The sequence below is a fragment of the Phymastichus coffea genome, unplaced genomic scaffold (genome assembly GCF_024137745.1).
Source record: "Phymastichus coffea isolate CEN01 unplaced genomic scaffold, Cenicafe_Pcof_1.1 PCOF00002, whole genome shotgun sequence".
Lineage (NCBI taxonomy): Eukaryota > Metazoa > Arthropoda > Insecta > Hymenoptera > Eulophidae > Phymastichus > Phymastichus coffea.
The window spans coordinates 11182815-11202032 of NW_026706813.1; the positions used below are offsets into that span (position 1 = coordinate 11182815).

The following is a 19218-nucleotide window of genomic DNA, read 5'->3' on the forward strand; positions in this document are numbered from 1 at the left end:
ATTTTGTGGGTCTTTTGAAATATTTTCTAGCGTTATTAACCGTGCTCTACAATAATATTTATTGTATGTTTGTCTATCCGAGTTCTCTATTTTATTCTTTACTTCTAATTGTATAAGCCAGTTTGGTTTCTTATAGTACCCGGTTAGGAAAGTAGATCCGTCATTTTTATCGAATATTTTTAAATTTTTGTCATCTAGATATATACTAAATCCAGCATCGACAAATTTCCTAAGGGACATTAGATTTTCGGATATATCAGGGGCTGCTATAACATTGGATAGTCTAATAGTATGACCTTCATTATTTAAACTCGTTAGATATAAATCTCCTTTTCCGTCTATCTCGATATCAGCCGATTTGTTTTTGTTCTCACTTTTAATGTAAGTTCCTGAACTTTTCTTAAAGTTTCGCAAGATAAAAGCTTTATTTGTAATATGTTCTGTGGCTCCGGAATCTAATAGGAAGGTTATTTCATAGTTTATTGTATCAATGTTATTCTTACCTTCAGTAAGTGCTACTGCAGCGTTCGCCAGTTTCTGTTTATTTTTGTCTCCACTTGGGTAGTAGGTTCTGCTTGCGCCACGTTTGCCTACTCTACCGTTATTGCGACCTCTAGGGTTACGATTTTTGTTATCTCTATTATTATCGTAATAACCTTTGCCTCTTTTACTATTGCCGTTACCTCTATTATATTTTCCCCTGTTACCTCTGTAATTAACTCTTCCTTTTGATTCTTTTGATTCTCTATTGTTATTATTATTATTATTTGCAACATACTCTCCACCACGGTGCGACCCGTCTCCACGTGGACAGGTTCTGCCCGTGTGATGGGCAAAGTCTCTGCATATATAGCAGAACCACAGCCCGTACTGGATCAGCGGGCAAGAGTCAAAGTCGTGATCGACATTGAATCGATCACATCTAAAACACTTGCCGCTGGGACCAGCACCAGCCGTGGCTGCAGCACCCGGTCTAGCCACGTTAGCGGAGGCTCCCTTCGCAACGCCGGAACTTCGCAGATCGGCTTCGAGCTGTCGGATGAAATTTTTCATTTCTTCAAAGTTCATTCCTCTACCTTTGGTCTGTTTCGTAATTATATCCATTTCTCTGATCCGTGGATATGTATCTTTCACAGCTTTCATAAAGGCAGACGTTTTCTCTGCGTCGGTGAGAGGAATGGCTGTATCGCATAATTCATATTCTCTAATAATTGAATCAAATTTATCTATGAATACTGAAACTTTATCCTGTTTATTTATTTTAATACTGTACAGCTCCTCTCTCACTTTAGCATCGTCTGTGTTTGCCTCTATTCTTCTGTGTTCTCTGATTTTCGTTAATATTTCTTTAGGGTCATTTATGTTAAAAATTATTTTGTGATAGTTTTCATCTAGATGATTTATTATAATGTCTCTAACTAGTCTATTTCTTTTATCAACTTCGTCAACATCGAAGATTCTTTTGGGTCTAGTGTTTGAATCTATCACATCTAATAATTCTTTTGCCGATAGTTCAGACTTCAATCGATCCAACCATACATTTATATTAGCCTTGGACGTAAGGGTATAATCCCTTTTAAAAGATGCTTTGGATGTGGAGTTAGTACTCTCTATTGTTTTGGCCAATGCACCAAAGGTCTGGTTTATTTGGTTACTAATATCGGTAGTAATGTTGTTTCGGTTGATCTCTGGATACGTTGCATCAGGGTTAGTTACAATGTCTCGATCAGTTAATTCAGGAGCTCTAGTGTTATTATTATTAGATGTTGCAGGGTCTAAAATTCTTTCGATGGAAAACGGATGGTTTCCACCACTTGATAAAGGCGAGGAGGTTATCACGCTAGTATTAGTACGGGCGTCTTTATGTTTTGATCCTACCGTGAGTTTTTGGATCTCGAGTCGCTTTGACTCGAGTGAGGCGTCCATTATAAGTCTTGCTTCTTTGATGGCCTCGTTGATTTGAGGCCAGGCTTTGGCCTGTAGCTCGGCCACCTTTTCAGCGGAGGCCATTATGGACTCGAGTCGGGTGGCGAGGACAGCGTTGGGGTCTTCCCTGGGCGGTGCGCAAGCCGAGCCAGCCCTTTGAGGAGGTCGAAGGGGCACTATCATGCGGGGGTTACGAGTCCTCGCACTGGTTGTGGCGGTGGGTCGTAAGGAGTTCGATGGGACGACGAACTCGGGGCCCCGGTCGTCTGCTGTCGTATCGGAAGCGGATGATGCAGGGGTTGACGACAATGCGTCACTAGTAACAGTTGAGGGTGCTAAGGAACAATATCTCCATTTAAACATTCGGTACTTAACTCTGATTAATCGCGGATCCGCACTCTATTACTCTAGGATTGTTCGATAGCTATCCAAGCTCTAGAAATTATCATATTTGTTAATATTTATGTATATACCTGTCTCATCCGCCCCCGTCTCCTGACCGACGACGCGGTCCCCCTCTATTGTATTTAATTTTATTTTATATATGGTATTAGTTTTATTTTGATCTACATTAGCTTAATCGTAGTACATGTCATGTACGCAGGCAGTCCCATACCGGGTCACTGTCTGGTATTTGACAATTCACTCCAAAGTTGCAACAGACCTTAGGTTGTGTCACAAGTACCGTTGTGAACACACCTTAGTAGCGCGCGCGCTCACTACCTCTACTTTTTTCTCTTTTTCCTCTAGCTGTTTGTTGCGCGCGCATTCTCTCTCGTTATACTATTCGTTTAGCGCATGCGCGATGCTACTCTTTTATCGCGCGCTTTCTTGTTGCCTCGTATTTTAGCCGGGTGTCATGGCGTCGAGCCCTTTGTTCAACCGTCACTCATGATACCGACTTTCAATTGCGTTTAATTCACGAACAAAGCTATGTCACTCGCGAGAAATCTAATGTTACTGTTACTTTTAACCTTGATCCGATCTATGCCTTTACGCCACTGCATGATAAAAGAAAAAACGCGACAGAACAACCGCACTATTCTGTAATTTTATTCATGTCGTAAATTTACTCTAGAGTTCCAGCCCTCTCTTATTAATTCGCTCTAATATATTATGCCGTTTCTTTTCTAATGACTGCGCGCTCGATATTTTTATTAGTGCACGGCTGACTGAGTGATAAATAAAAAAATATTTGTTCTTCGAATACTTTGCGTACTCGGAATGCGACACTTTCCGTGTGCTTATTAGCTCACTTTGCTTTTTTTTGTTATTTATCGCGAACTCGTGTTGCTCAGGTAGATTCTTTTCAACTCACATTAATAATTTTTAACATACCTCTATAATTTACAATTTTTGCTGCGCAGTGGAAGCGTGGCAGGGCCGATAACCTGTTGGAATATTAGGATAAATCGAAATAACAAACACCTTTTAATTGAATACATATATATAAGTGAAACTGTATAAATGATTTACTCTAAAGATATTATAAACTCTAATCTAATGTTAACTAAGTTACAACTCAAAAATAGCAAAAGAATAAGTAAGTCCAGTTGAAGAGCTCCGCGTTGTAGGAATGGTATAGCTGGAATGGCAGCGCCAGCCAGCAGAGCAGCGCAGCAACGAGAAGGCGCCGCGGTGAGCGCCCGCGCACATGCGCACAGTATTTCAAACAGTATCAAATATTATTTCGTAGAAAATTTTAGCAGCAATAATTTTTTTTCTCGTCGCGAGCGAAGCAAGAATTCAAGATTTCCAATTTTTCCAAATTGTTAAGTAATTCATATTTTGATATGATAAATCTCTTTTATCCATGTCATTGCACTATTAGTCATTGTTATTGATGAAATACCCGAACTTTATAATTACTTGCTCCAACATGACGACATTGTTTAATGCATCATGCGCATTAATACGAGTAGTAGATATATTGTAATTATATATTGCTAATTTATTAGCACCCATTTTAGTATTTCCTGTTGATTTTTTTAAAAGAGACAAGGTGTCCGCAAATTCATATATCACTGAGTAAAAATGATTTGTAAGAAATGTGCGTTAGATTACTCTCAATAAACTTGGTCGATGGAAATTACAATTATGTGCCACTAAAATACATTTCTTATCAAGTCCATTTAACAATTTATAAAACTCTTGCAAAACTACCGACAAATAGAATGTAGCAACGATATTTTTATGTAAATGCAATTTGCCAGATAATATATGTAAATCAATTATTTCGCTTGTCTTTTCATAAATATTTTGCGTTGGAGTTATGTAAACAGAGAAAGTTGTATCTCTGTGTTTTGCAGTGATGTGCAAAATGTTAGCATTTTTTAAGAAACCTCCAGTCTTCAATTCAAAATGAACTATTAGAAGTGCAGAAAAGTTATCGACGATTTATAAAATAGGAAGAGTGGAAATTTAAAAGCCCTATGTCTGATTAATAATTTTCGGAGCCTTCAAAGCATTCTTTCTTGTGGCGCAATTCTTTTTTTATCTTAAGAAATATGCGGTTTATTTTAAAGCCTTTTGTCAATGATTTTTCATATCTTTTTTTTTGCCTGTGAATCAAGTACTTGATAATATTTTATCGTGTGGATCCCAATAGGTACAAATTCTTCTCCTGTATGTTTTTTTTGACTGTAAATTCGAGACAATAATCATATGCTGCTGATCCTCCGTTATAACATGCTTTCGGAGCTTTATTCGCAATAATGATATTCAAACTTTCGTTTGTATAGCTGGATATTCCAGCTGCATTCCTGTCAACTATAGTATGAGGGGGGGGGGTCAATAAGTCTTTACAGGAAGAAGGAAAAAACAGCTTTGCGGATGTAATTTTTTTTTATTTTTCAACATAATCTCCTTGAATGTCGATACATTTTATTAAACGACCTTCCAGTTTTTTTAAGTCATCAGAAAAATATGATTTCTGAAAACCCTCAAAATAGGCATTTGTTTCGGCGATGACTTCTTCATTCGACGTGAATTGTTGTCCGGCAAGCCATTTTTTGAGGTTTGGAAATAAGAAAAAGTCACTGGGAGCCAAATCAGGCGAATATGGTGGATGGTCAATTAATTCGAACTTTAAATCGTTAATTTTTGCCATCGAAACTGTACACGTATGAACTCGAGCATTGTCTTGAAGAAAGAGGCATTTTCTTTTGTTTACGTGAGGACGTTTTTCTCTGATTTTTTCTTTCAGCTAACCTATTAATGACACATAATATTGTCCAGTGATCGTCTGGCTCTTTTCCACGTAGTCGATGTAGATGATTCCGTACGCATCCCAGAAAACCGTGGCCATAATCTTGCCAGCTGACTTTACTGTTTTTCCCTTCTTTGGGGCTGGTTCTCCTGCGGTAATCCATTGTTTGGACTGTTCTTTGGTTTCAGGAGTGTAGTGGTGTACCCATGTTTCGTCTACAGTTACGAGTCGACGCCAAAAGTCTTCCGGATTACGACGTATGCGTGCCAAAAGAGCCTCAGAGGTGACCACGCGGGTTCGTTTGTTTTCAATAGTGAGCAAACGTGGCATCCATCTTGCTGATATTTTTTTCATCCCCAATTTTTCATGCAAAATTGAAATGATTGCACCCTTTGATACCCCTGTGGCCTCAACTAATTCTCGCAATTTTAATCTTCTATCACTCAACAACATATCGTGGATTTTGTTGACCATTTCAGGCGTACTAACTTCTACGGGGCGTCCTGAACGAGGTTCATTTTTGGTTGGCGTTTAAATTCATTTACCCAGTTATAAACAGTCTTAAACACAGGAGCAGACTTGCCATGAACGGCGTTCAACTCAACTGTGATTTCTTTTGGTGTAAGGCCTTTCAAATGAAAATGTTTTATCACCGCTCGAAACTCTGTTTTGTCCAATTTTCAAATAAACCAATAACTTATTGTTCAACCAACGCTCACAAAAAAATGACTTAATGAATCGAGCTGAAACTTTGTATGATATCTAGTTAGTAGTATTGCTTGCCAAAAACATCATAATTTAAGCGTGACGAGCTCCATCTCTTGGATTTTGTAAAGACTTATTGACCCCCCCTCGTAGCTAGTACATCATACAACCAGTATAGTGCATCATGTAATTTTTTACTTCGGAATTCATGACATATTATTGAATGCTTATATGTATCTAGATTTTCTTTGTAGCTACACCAACTGTCGCAATTAAAGTGATTATTGAAAACACGATCCTTATTGCCTATATACCTTATTGTTACAGTCATCAAAATGTGTCACCAGCATTTTGAGATACACAGTAGTGGAAACAACGTGTTAAATATTTTATCGTGTTTGTATTTAGTTCTTTATGCTCTTTTTTGATTTTATGCAACTCATTTGTTACGTTTTTGGATGTGTGGTTTTTGTCGGAGTGCTAGATAATTTCGTGACCACTGCCGCCCGAATAGCCAATATAGATGCACAATCATTATATCCAATCATTACTCTTAATTCAACATGATATATTTAAAAAATTTCATTATCGTTTGCTAATTCAGCTGCAGCTGCAGATTCCATTGCTTTAGCTACACCTGTAAAATTGAGCCTACAGTCATGATCGTTACATTGGCCAATATCATACATGCGAAATTTGCGATTTTTCGACACAAAACCGATAATTTGTTTGAAAAAATATCTAATTAAAACTGCTGCATGGGATAAGCGATCGTATTCACAACCAATTCCTCTCGTTGGTTAGCCGATGTTATATGCCACAGCGATTCTAATGACTATGTCTGGGGAGATTCCATTTATATTCGCGTAATCTACGTGACATAGATTTGGAAGTATAAAATTATTTCTTAACTCACTAGGCCTGTAAGATAAAAATAAAAGAAAAATCACAGATAAAAAGAAAAACATGTAAATTTATGTATTGAGGGAAATAATATAATTTTTTATTGTATTCATTTTATATTTTTGTAATAAAACACAAGTAAATATAAGTTGTTATATCCACATAAATATAAATACTTAATTACTAATGTATAATGTATGTAAATAACATTAAATGCACATACTAATAATTGTAAATATGTATATGAATTACTTGATCGATTTTGTATGTACATAAAAGAAATCGTTTCAGTTAAAAATGATTGTATAGCCATTGTATAAAATCTGTGTAGCTACTTATTTTACAAAAATCGAAAAAAATCATGATTGCTACTTATAATAAATCTAACTTTTACTTTCAATCTCAAAATTGAATAAAAAACTCAATTTAAATAACATATGATTATTAATAGGAATGAGCCATACTCGATACACTCAACGTAATACCTATTCCACTTACAAAAGTTTTTGCATTTCTGAAATATTTTTCACAGTAAGTTCACGTTCCAAAATACATGCTTTCATGCAACTATTTTCAGCCATTTGTCCTACTGCAATACCCACTTCTTTTCGTATACTTTAAATGAATTGTGATGGAGTATTGGCATATCCATTGCAGCAAGAATTTTGTTCAAATGATTGTACCCCATTCCAGCATTGAGAGTTCCTGAAATAAATACGTTATGAATAATTTGTTGCAATTGATTGGCTATACTTCAATTTGTCAAATTACCCATTGCTACCGAGGACTTTCTATCATAGTGTGAAATCTCATTGCCCTATCAACTTTTTGTTACGTCATGTGCCTTGCATCAGTAGAAATTCTTGTAGTGTTTTGACAATTTACACATTTTACAGTAAGAATAAAAGCTAGCCCAAACCGTACTTTATCAACTTTCTTGGGTAGAAAAAGTATGTTTTTACATTTTAGACAATGTAATTATTTTCCAAGCATTCCAATATCCACAATTCTTTTTCCTTGTACGTTACAGGTTGCAGTATTTTTGAGAGGGAGTGTGTTTGAGGTTAGCTTTCTGAGAGCTTTTACTCTTACATCCATAAACATTTCTCAATTTCTTTCTGACTTCTGTTTACCGTTGCCTATTGTCGTAAATTTTTTTAAATTTTTTGTATACGCGCTTTCCTTTTCATAGAAACTTTTTCGCTTTCTCATTTTTATTCATTTTGCATGTGCAATAATAACAAACAACACAGATATTAAAAGTGCGTCGGCGAGCGTTTATATACCTACAGTATAGGTTAGCGACGTTGCCAAAGTTATCACCATTTTAGTCAATTATATGTATATCTCTACCTACTTTCTACCTACGATGTACCTGACCGACCTTCTTAAAGCATTTTATTTGTATATAAATGTATATAAATAAAAAAAGCATTATAATTTAAGTTGATTTTAGTTGAAATTTTGCCATTTCTAATATAATTTGTTTTTAGCAAAACAGTAAAACATAAAAAATATTATGTTTAGTGCATCATGATCATAATGTAATTCATCGTTTTCCAGTTTTATCCCCTTACAAAATTCCTTTATCACAAAATAATCAGTACCGTGTTCAAGCATTTTATTCGTGATCCGATTGGCTGATATAGTCACATGATATACTGTTATGCAGCCGCAAATAAGCGTGTAGATGTGGTTTCGAGTTGAGTTTATATTATAGTGTAACGTCGGGACGTTTATTATCAATAAATTATTTTTTCCTCATGTACTTTTGCGTAGCTTAAATTTTAACTGCGTAAATGAGCAAAGGGAGAGCATTTAGCTGAAGCGGCTGGAGGACACGTGAAAATAGCCGTCCCTTTGTCGCGCGCTTTCCAAATTTTACCTCGAAAGATCGTAAAGTTTTTTTTGAGTAGGTTTAGATATAGAGTAAAGGAGCCGCGGAATTCCGCCTGCATCCTGTTATTCGATTTCACCCAAAAGTTTTCCACTTTTAGAAGCTAAAACTTTTGCTATATAAAAAAAATCTTAATAATTAATTTTACACAAATGAATCGGGAAAATAACGGCATGATAGGAAAATTTCGCAGCTTCTTGAAACCTCCCACACACTTTTTGATTAGAAACATAGTTACCGCGCAATCATCGAAAATATCTCAAAGTTTTGAAATTATAAATTAGAAAATGAGATAAATAGTCGAAAAACAGTTACTTGAATGAATTTTAGCAAATCAGTTATATAGTCCACAATTAAATAATGCCCCTTTTTCATTCCATATTATTTAAACAACGAATTGAGTTAATTATTTAAGTTACTAATTGTAAATATGTAGGATCAAAGATTTTCGCGTAAAATATGTTAAATATTAAGAAACTTGCGTTATTAAGAATTAATTGTAACAATTTTACGTAATAAATAAATTAATAATTATAAGAAAATCTGTAATGAAAATGGTACTTGGAGAGCCATCTAACGAGATAGGGCCCAAATTCTTGAACGCGCGCCCCCAATTCTCATCACGCCTCTGAACCAATTAGGGCCCGAAATCCGAAAGAGAAAAGGAAGGAAAATCTCAGTCAGCCAATTAGAATTTACTGGCATTTCCACTCTTCCCAAATTTTGAGGGACTGAAAGAGGGATTTTCCTCCCAACCATCCCCAGGGTTTAAAAGGGCGTGCGCAAGCGAAAATCGTGCACTCTCTCGCTCCTCGCAAGCCTCTTAAGCTTTACTACATTCGACCAAGTGTCAGATTCGGATTCTCCAAGTACCAGCCAAGTCCATTGAATAAAACAAAAGTAAGTTCAAACAAAATTTTTATTTCTATCTTTCCTCTTCCTTTCTAGTAAAATAGTTAGACCGGAATTCGAAAAAACAAGTCTTCGAAGAGTATTTTAACAAGGATTGGGATACTTTTCTATAAGACAGTCGCGCCTTAAAGAAAACTTAAATTCCTTTATGTGATAATTCCGGCAAGATTTGGGATTTTCACATCCAAGTTCCGATTCCATTGGACCCTGGTGTTTGATGGAAGGCTTGCAGTCAAGTTTTATTTTTCACTCTTTTTACGCGAAACGCGAAATAGAAGAGCTCTTATTCTCCAATTGCTCGTCTCGGTTTAAGCGTACGCACGCAAACCAAATAGAGCACCTGAGATTACGTCCGCCTCAGACGTACCTGAGATAGTGACCCGGACGTCACAATAGTGACAAAAATTTAATTTATTATAATTGATTCGAGTAATTTTGGCGATAATGCAATGTATTATTCTAGACTTATTTAATGAAACTAGCAGCAAATAAATCATTTCGTAAAAAATTACAAATATTTTCTATCACTAATCGATAATTTGATTTTTTAATGTGTAAGAGTGAAATAAAGATTTAGTAATGTCGCAATCTATATTAAAAAAGTAGGATAAATATCAATAATAATTTAACCCATTGAGAAAGTACTAATAAATTATTTATTACAGTTTTCGATATTACAAGTCATAAATTTAATAACGCGTTTCATCAGTAATATATATTTTTCAAAATATGGATTTTGAGTTTTTTGAGTATATCATTAACTGTTGATTTTTCCATAGCCAAAGTTGCCGATATTTCACGTGAAGTTTTACCTTCATTGTGTAGTTTCAAAACCAATTCACATTTGTCTAATGAAGTCCGTTATGGTGTAACGGCGGGTCAAAAAAAAAAGAGAATAAGATAAAAAAAAAATACCGACCACACATTTAGCTCGTAAATTAAGATGAAAAACTGCGTACGGCTGAATAAAGACGATTTTTCCTGTGAACGGCAGTTTTCGGCTCGCGCATCTGGCGACTTTCGGATGCTGGAGACTATCAGAGCGATTTTACGATCGCGTCATCCAGAGTAGCCAGATTGCGCGCATGTTTAGAAAGTAGAGATCTGTAGCGCACATGTGCATCCTGCCAACAGTAGTATTATTTTATTTTAAATAATTTATTTTCATTATTGCTAATGTGACGTCGGGGTCACTCTCAGGTACGCTTGGAGCAAGCGTAAACTCAGGGTTGCTCTGATTTGGCTATCGTGTAACACATAAGCCGGGACGAGCAATATTGTTGCGTTGAGAAAACTGTATGCTAACGCGGAATGTAATAACCAAATGTTATTACGAACACACCAGACTCACGCTTAATGTGTTCTTAAGGGACTTTAATGGAAATTCACCAGACTTACGCTTAATGAATTTCCAAAAGAAAGGCGGATTACTTAAAGAAAGAAAAGGATAGCCAGGTTTAAGATTTTACTTACTTTTATTTTATCAATTTAGTTATTATTAAAGTTGCGTTCTCTCTCTGCTCTTTGGCCTCTTTCTCTCTCTATATGCTCTGAATATACTTGGGTGATTTTTCTTCTTTGATGCTTCCTCCGGGACTCACTCACTGGTAAAAACTTCTTATTAGGGACTTCCTGGTGCTCACTCCGCACTTACTCTATCTGAACTTAACTTCCTCTAACTTCCTCTGACTTAACTCTCCAGCCTTGTACAGAGCTTTTTATAAGCCGTGGGTGGTTGGGTGGAAATCCCTTTCCTCAGGCCCATGAAGCGATAACGGCTAAATTTTGTATTGGTGGGAAATTTTCTAATCATATCCAGAATTTCTTTATTGGTCTGTGGGCGTGAATTTTCAGAGAGAGAAAGGGCGGTCCCTTTTTAACTTGGGCCCTTTTCTCCAGAGATGGCTCTCGGAGTGCCACTTTTAAGAGCAAGAGTAACGCTATAGCTTATAATTACTTATACATAATTGTACTAAACTTAATTAATTATGACGATACATAGTGACTATTATGAACATTCAGAAAAATTCAAACCTTTTACGATTTATTATAAAATACATTATTGTTCTATTTATTGGTTATTCGGTGACAAAAAGGTGCGCATTATAATGGCTTACAAAATTGATGAAAATCTATTTAATATTACGGATATTTTCTTAAAAATCGGTGGGAAAAAAAAGATAGATTGCATTTTTATGGTCCCCTTCCATTATCAGCGTGATAACACTTCACGATGTATACGCGATGATCGTAGGCCCCTGTCAACACATACGTGTGGGACAAAGCAGGATAGAGCGTTGATTGTAAGCTTGAGTACGCAGGCTCGGGCCACTATCAAAGTTTATATTTCGAATGCGTTTTCATCGTGGGAAATCAGGAAGGTTCCCACTCCGTTCGTCATATTTAATAATTAAATATAAAAAAAACTAAGTTACGGCTAGCCGTCACACTAATTTCTTTTAAATTAAAGGAAGCAGATTTGCTTGCAGGTCTCTTGAAAAATTGCGAAATTTATCTTCCCGTATTTATTGGTTCATTTTCTTTGCGAGTTTCGTATATATAATTGTTGGATGCGCTCAACTTTGCGTTAGACAATTTAAGAATGGCTTGAACGAAAGTTATTAATTGTGTTTGTTATAATTAACTCTGATTTTTTTTAGCATTTCTCAAAGCTTTTTAATAATTAATTAATAGTCAAAGCTATTAATACCCTGATTGTTTTAGATAAACGTAATTCTTAACTTTTGTTCTCTCCTTTAGTTTTATTATAGATTAAGAGATATTTTGTAAAATTAGAGTACCACACACACAATTGATTTTAAATAGAATTAGTTAAACAATAAAAGGTCAAAATAGTACATAGAGGGCCATCTATATGAAGAGGGCCCGAAACGCTTAAATGAGGCCACTCTCGGACGCTCCGCCCCGACCAATTAGGGCCCGAATTTCACCCACGCTTGGGACACTCCCTAAATTTTCCGGCCAATTAAGTAACCTTCAATCGTCGATCTGCCAATACGAGATCGTGAATTTTTGTCACGTTATCCTCCGTGGTAGTCTTTTTCGGAGCACCTGGACGTGGCTCTTCAAAAATCGACGTCCGACCACGTTGAAACTCGTTAAACCAATTTTTGACGGTCGCCATCGAAGGAGAAGAGTTACCGTACACAATATCCAAGCGCTTTTTGATTTCGCTGCGCGATTTCCCTTCCAAAAACAAGAATCGAAACACCGACCGATACTGCTCTTTTTCCATTTTTCAAAAATCAACGGACACACTTGCTTTCACACGCTCTCAAAAATAAACTACAACTCCGATCAGGCTGAAATCTTGACAGTAACCATCGAGAAGGTTGTACTACGTTATAGAATATTTCTTTTGCGAGAGTGGCGCCATCGGGCGGTGAGGCTAAGTACTTATCGGACCACCCTCGTATGTATATTAATGTATATGATTTTGGAAATAAATAGATGTTTATTACCTATAACATACCCATACAGGATGAACTATTACTGCAAGTTTGCAGTAAGGTTTCCTGAAAGTTTTGAAATATTTCTCCAATCTTTCATTGAAATATTACTATAATACTAACCGAGGATACATCGCTCACGGACGCTCGTTCGGTTACTCAGTCAATGCGTTTTTTAAGTGTAAGTTGTAAGAATTTATCCGAGAATGGAATTGATTAGAGATTAGTGAATGCAATGCAATGAATAAACTTCTCTTATGCATTATGTGAATTATTTGCATTTATTTGTGTAGTCTACATTCAAGAGATGCTCGAAAATTATATGACAAATACAACATTTATTAATATTATCCGAAATACAAACAAAACGTCAGAGAAATCATGTCATTGCAATCATCAGACAAAATTTTACAAGTTAACGGATATTGTTTGGAAAATTTCAATTTACCTGAAATCACATCGTACATAAATGACAATGTTACCGAATAAAAAAACTGATGAGAATAATAATACAAGAAATAAATTACAAGACAAAATTAATTCTCTAAAAAAAGGACAAAAAACAATATTTGATAAAACATTAGAACGCATAAAAAAAATGCGGAGAGTAAATTTGTATTCGTTGATGGATTTGAAGGGATTGGCAAAAGTTACCTATTGAGTATTCCCATGGATTATTTACAATCTCACAATATCCAATATGTTTGTGTGTCATACTTAAATACATGTCTTGTATTATATCTAAAATATTTCAGAAAAATATTGTAGTAACTGTTTTTGGCAATATTTCTAACACTTTCATGGGACCGATATAGAAATGTTTCTGAAATACTTCATACAATGTTACTAAAATATTTCAAGAAATATTACAGCAACATTCTCTGCATTGTTTTCGTATTTTTGTTGCACGGATATATTAATATACAGGGTGTCCCATGTTAACTTTCACAGCTGAATATCTCGGAAACAAGTCCGAAAAACCAAAAAATGACTCATATAAAAATTATTCAGGATCGAGGGGACCATGTATTCATGAACTTGGATTTGACCTTGAACGCGACCCGTCAAGGTCATTTCCAGGTCATTGTTGTTTTTTCAATGGAAACCCCTATTTTTTATCAAGGATTTTGGTTCCTTGTCAAAATCTATCAAAATCAGATAAAATGTTGGGCACGGATGATCTCTCCAACAACCCCCCTCCCTCAGATCATTTCAAAGGTAATGTTGCGCTTTCAATTGGAACCCGTATCTTTGACTAGAGATTCAAATTCTGCATAAAATTCTCTGGGTGACCTGCAATTCCCAGAAGTATCATATACCATTCCTCGAGAGGCTTACAGCCTTCAAGGAGTTATCTTCTTGAAGCCACCTAAGGCGTTACAACTGCGACAATGCTTTTTTGAAATCACGCACATCCAAAGCGCGAGCCACAGCGCGGTGAGAGAGCCTCCAATCACTATAATTATCTATGTGATCATACTTCGATCGAGCTAGTACGCACTCGAAAGCACGCAATTTGCCAATCGCTCGTCCCACCCAGTGCAACGAGTCTTAAACTAAAAACGCCGGACTAAACTAAGGCGAAATTTATTAACATTTTTTTCGAGATAGTTGTGAGCGGCCCTGGGAGACAGTTACTTTTTCCCTTAACGCGACCGAGGGCTGTCTCCCATACATGACGACAAGCTCTACCGGCGGCGATTTCTAATGGCGCACACGTGGGCTCTAACGATGTTGTGAAACTCAACACTAGCCCCTAGTTTTACGACCGATCTTTCGTTGAGTTTTCTCAAATTATGCCAAGGCGTGCTCGTCGTATTTATATCTCTTTTTTTTCTACATTTTCTACAACGGAAGTAAGGAACGGTGGGGTAAGTCAAAGCAAAAAAGGTGCACTTAAATAATAATTGATTTAATGATTGAAGCGTTAAATTAAGGGGTACATTAGTAGCAGTGAGATAGAGAGAGAGAGAGAGAGAGAGAGAGAGAGAGAGAGAGAGACTGACTAAACTGTATTGAGCCATGGAGTACAACACCATAGGCTGCAAGATATATACAACATAAAAAATACAAATTAAAAGTACAAGCAGTATGAAAGCGACAAGATACAATAAATATATCTTAAGAACATTTTTTCAAATATTTTAAAAATTTTGACGAGAATTCAAAGTGAACGCCGAGACAGTAAAAACGCAATAAATCATGAACTATATAAATACAATAAAACTAAAAATAGAGTGCAATAAAAATAGCAAAAGGTTTAATCCAGAAGGCTCAATTTTTAGGGTTAGCAGAAAATATGTCGGAAGGATTGAGTCAATAGGATAAGGGAAAATTATGTGTCTGTTATGTATAGGGGTCATATGGATTTAAAGGGAATATTGAAGAACTGTTAGGTATGAAAGGGGAGTATGAAAATTTGGAGGGATATTATAATTCATGTATCGACCAGGGATATGAAGATAGTCCATTGAAATTGTGAAGGCACAGACATTAAAAGGAAGAACCATCTGCGGTAGGATACAGCGTGCGTCAAGATTGGTGAAATGCTCAATAGAAGCTCTATGATGGAGTAGCTGCTGTTCAAGAACCATGAACAGGAAATGCTACCCATAGCTCTGCTCAGAGATTCTTTCTATGCGGAGATAGTAATGAAGAGCTGATTTATTAGACACATATCAAGAACTGACAACAAACTCTAATAATACTCACCGATTTCAATTACATATTGGCACATTGTTATAACACTAAAAAATATTGAATCTGTGTTATTTTATTTTGACGAAATCCATTTTCTAGGGGAAGAAACTACTCCTTCCAACTCGCGTAACTCTGGGAAGAATGAGTTTAATCAACTGCTTTTCTATAAGAAAATTAAGATCTTGATCACAGGTGGGCTAACCCACCTTAATTCTGATGTACCTCATCCTGACAAATAAATTTGCCCTAGTCCTCTAACTTACTTATTCCTGAGTAACCTTGCAAACCATTCATATTGTTAGCAAATAATAGATAGAATAATCGGCCATGTAATCTTCTGTACTGTCAACATTAGAATAACCCAATATACATTACATGGAGGTTGCCAAACGGATTTGGCATATCTTATAGCCCTGTAAAGGGCCGATTGGTTTTTGATGAGTATGAGATTTTATTTATTTAAATGTGTTAAGAGTATCTCTTAATTATTTAAAATATTTATTTCAACGATGTGCCAAGTCTTATCGTTTAATGCAAAAAAATGTTGCATACAAAGGCATTTTGTGTACCATACACACTTAATAATTGTTTAGTCAGGACAAAGTTTACATAGAGGATCAATATTTTGAAAGTAGTACTCAACAGCTGTTTGCCAATTTTCTGGCTTGTCTGCTATGTAACCGCTCTTCAGTGATGAGAATCTGATGACGCTACAAAAAATTTTATTTTCATGAAGTTGTATCGTATCTATATCATTTATACGAGTATGATCAAGATTCATAACCGACATTCCCAAGCATCTTGCTCATAGTTGTAAAAAAGATATAGATGTGATACGACTTCGTGAAAATGAAATTTTTTGTAGCGTCATCGAATTCTCATCACTGCCGCTCTTCCATTCTGCATATTTTAACATGTGAGTAAATCGTGGTGATAAAAATTGGCAACATGTTAGTGATTGTAGTTTTAATATATCATTGCATAAATGTAAATTTATATCGAAATTGTAGAGCATGACTAGGTCTGAAAAGTACGTAATAAAATTTTTCCATGGTCTAAATCCAAAGACATCCAGAGGTTGAATTTGACCAGTCATTCCAACTGATATAGTTTGAATTTTGACAACTTTCTTTCCTTTGTTAGTTCGATGGAATAGTTGTTCAGTTTAAAAATCTAACATTAATGAACTATTAATACCAGCTATTAGTAGAAATACTTTTTCGAACCATTTTTTAACGAGGATAGATGTTAACTTACCTGATTTTAAAGGATAAACACATTATTTTCTGCTTTGTAAATTGTCTTTTGCACATTTGGTCCAAATTGGTCATCAGATTCTTTCAAAACTATTAGTAAAGCAGAGGGGAGTTTACTATCTGCCGTGATTATAGGCTGTATTGTGTAATTATGAGTTAAAAAGTTTAAAGATTAAGCCAGACATTCAACTTTTTATGTTCCAATGATTGATATTGTTCGGCAAGTATGAGATTCCAAATTGAATCCTGACTGATCTGAATTATAAACATTTTCTTTGCCTTTTACTTCTATATCTGTTCGTATTTTTTCTATGAATATAGAAGCCATTTGTTTCAAATCATTTGCCTTTGATAGTTCAACAGTCGTCACAAACTTATTAATTTTTTTAGAAACTTTTTTGTACTTCAATTTCAAATTATACATCCACATTCCCGAAATCTTAAATAAATTTGAAGACAATTTAACATTATTTCTTGCTATAAATGCCTACCTTTTTAAATCAATATCATGTATTGGTAAACATTTTTCAGAGGCATTATTAACTTGTTGATTTACATATTTTGATATATATCGAATAATGTTTTTAATCTTGAACCGTCTTGGTCAACTTGTTTTACCTATCTGTAGAGCAATAGAACATTTTTTACTTTTTTAAATTTGCTTTGAACAAATTCCAAACTTCTCATTTTCTTACTATCAGAACGCCAAGAGTCATTCCAAACGAGTATGTACAATAGGTTTGGGAAGAGATCTGAAGTTGGTTTGAGTGAGGACATAGTCTAGTGAGCAGAGCGATGAAGACAGCAACGAAAATCAGAAGAGGACGCAGGACGCAACTCCGGTGTGATATACATGGTGTCCCATTTTAAAGGAACCACCCCGAAATTTTCGACGGTTGGCGTTGTACAAAAAAATTGTTCAGACAACAGTTGTTTGGGACAATGGAGGCAACCTTTCTGTGAAATCCGATTTGACCTTGAGATTCATTTTCAAGGTCATTTGAAGGTCAAAGTCATTTTTTGAATAGGAACCTATATTTTTGATCCCGGATTCGGAAAGAGCGGAAAATTCTACGTTCAGATAACGTATTATGTGTGGGGTGCGGTTAACCCGTTCCCCTCGCCTAAGGTCATGTAGGGGTCAAATTTATGATTTTCTTCATCTGTGCACAGGGATGATCGGGCAAGAGTAAGGTTAATTGTAATAACCCAATAACTCGATAACCCAAATAACCCAATAATCCAATATCCTGATAACCCCAATAATTCAATAACCCCAATATCCCAAAAAATTTGTAGGGTCAAACAACAGTGACCTTGAGCTTAAACTTCAAGTTGATTTTCAAAGTCGACTTCATGTATTCAAAGCCTTCATGAGAAGTGTCATTTTCCATTTTGTGGGATAACATGTTATTTCCATTCTTTTTTCTAGTGTGATTCCGGACAAGCCTACAAAGTTTCAACTAAATTATTTAATAACACTTTTTTAGTATTGTTTATGACAATAGCGATTCGCGAACAGTCCTTCTCAGGATAGTTCAAGTGTAATTTTCTTAGTCGACTTAAAAGGAGGGAATATGCCGGATTATTCGAGAAACGATATTGTTGACATTTTGTTATCTCTCGGGGCATGTCAAGGCCGATATCGTGCTGCAGCAAGATATTACCGTCAAAATTACCCAGGGAGGTTTCGGTACCCAAACCACGTGAGAATCCAAATCATTGAACGAAGAGAGAGATGTCGACAACGAATATGCAGAAATCGTCGTTGCATTATGAGACAGAACAACGACGATCCACGAATTCTCGTTTTTTTAATAATAGTTGATTTGGATCATCATATCTCATTGCGTGAAATTCAGAAACGTACTGGAATTCCAAGTACAACAGCCGCTAGATTTTTGCGGCTTTACAGATTTCATCCATATCACATAACTTTGACTCAAGCTTTGATGCCAGATGATCTCCGCCGCAGACTCGAATTCTGGAATTGGGCACAAGCAAGGATTCGTGAAGATCCTGAATTTTTCAGATACGTCATGTTTTCGGACGAAGCTACATTTCATGGTAATGGGCAACTCAATCGCCATAATAGTCATTATTGGTCTATCCAGAACCCTCATTGGGTACGTCATGTTGATAATCAGCATAGATGGAGCCTCGTAGTTTGGTGCGGTATAATAAATAGTTATCTGATAGGGCCTTATTTTTTCGATGGGAATGTCAACGGCGCAGCATATC

The 19218-nt window shown here is 35.9% G+C and overlaps 2 protein-coding genes across 2 annotated transcripts in view; one reads left to right on the plus strand and one right to left on the minus strand.

Moving 5' to 3' along the window:
* LOC131663832 (uncharacterized) overlaps positions 1–7281 on the minus strand; it is an 816929-nt gene extending 809648 nt beyond the window's left edge. Inside the window, exon 1 of the mRNA XM_058934535.1 lies at positions 7241–7281. The gene's annotated coding sequence lies outside the window, so the exon portion shown is untranslated. The remainder of the gene's footprint in view (positions 1–7240) is intronic.
* LOC131663817 (glutamine synthetase 2 cytoplasmic-like) overlaps positions 1–19218 on the plus strand; it is a 125536-nt gene that overhangs the window by 8383 nt on the left and 97935 nt on the right. The gene's annotated exons all lie outside the window — the stretch shown is intronic.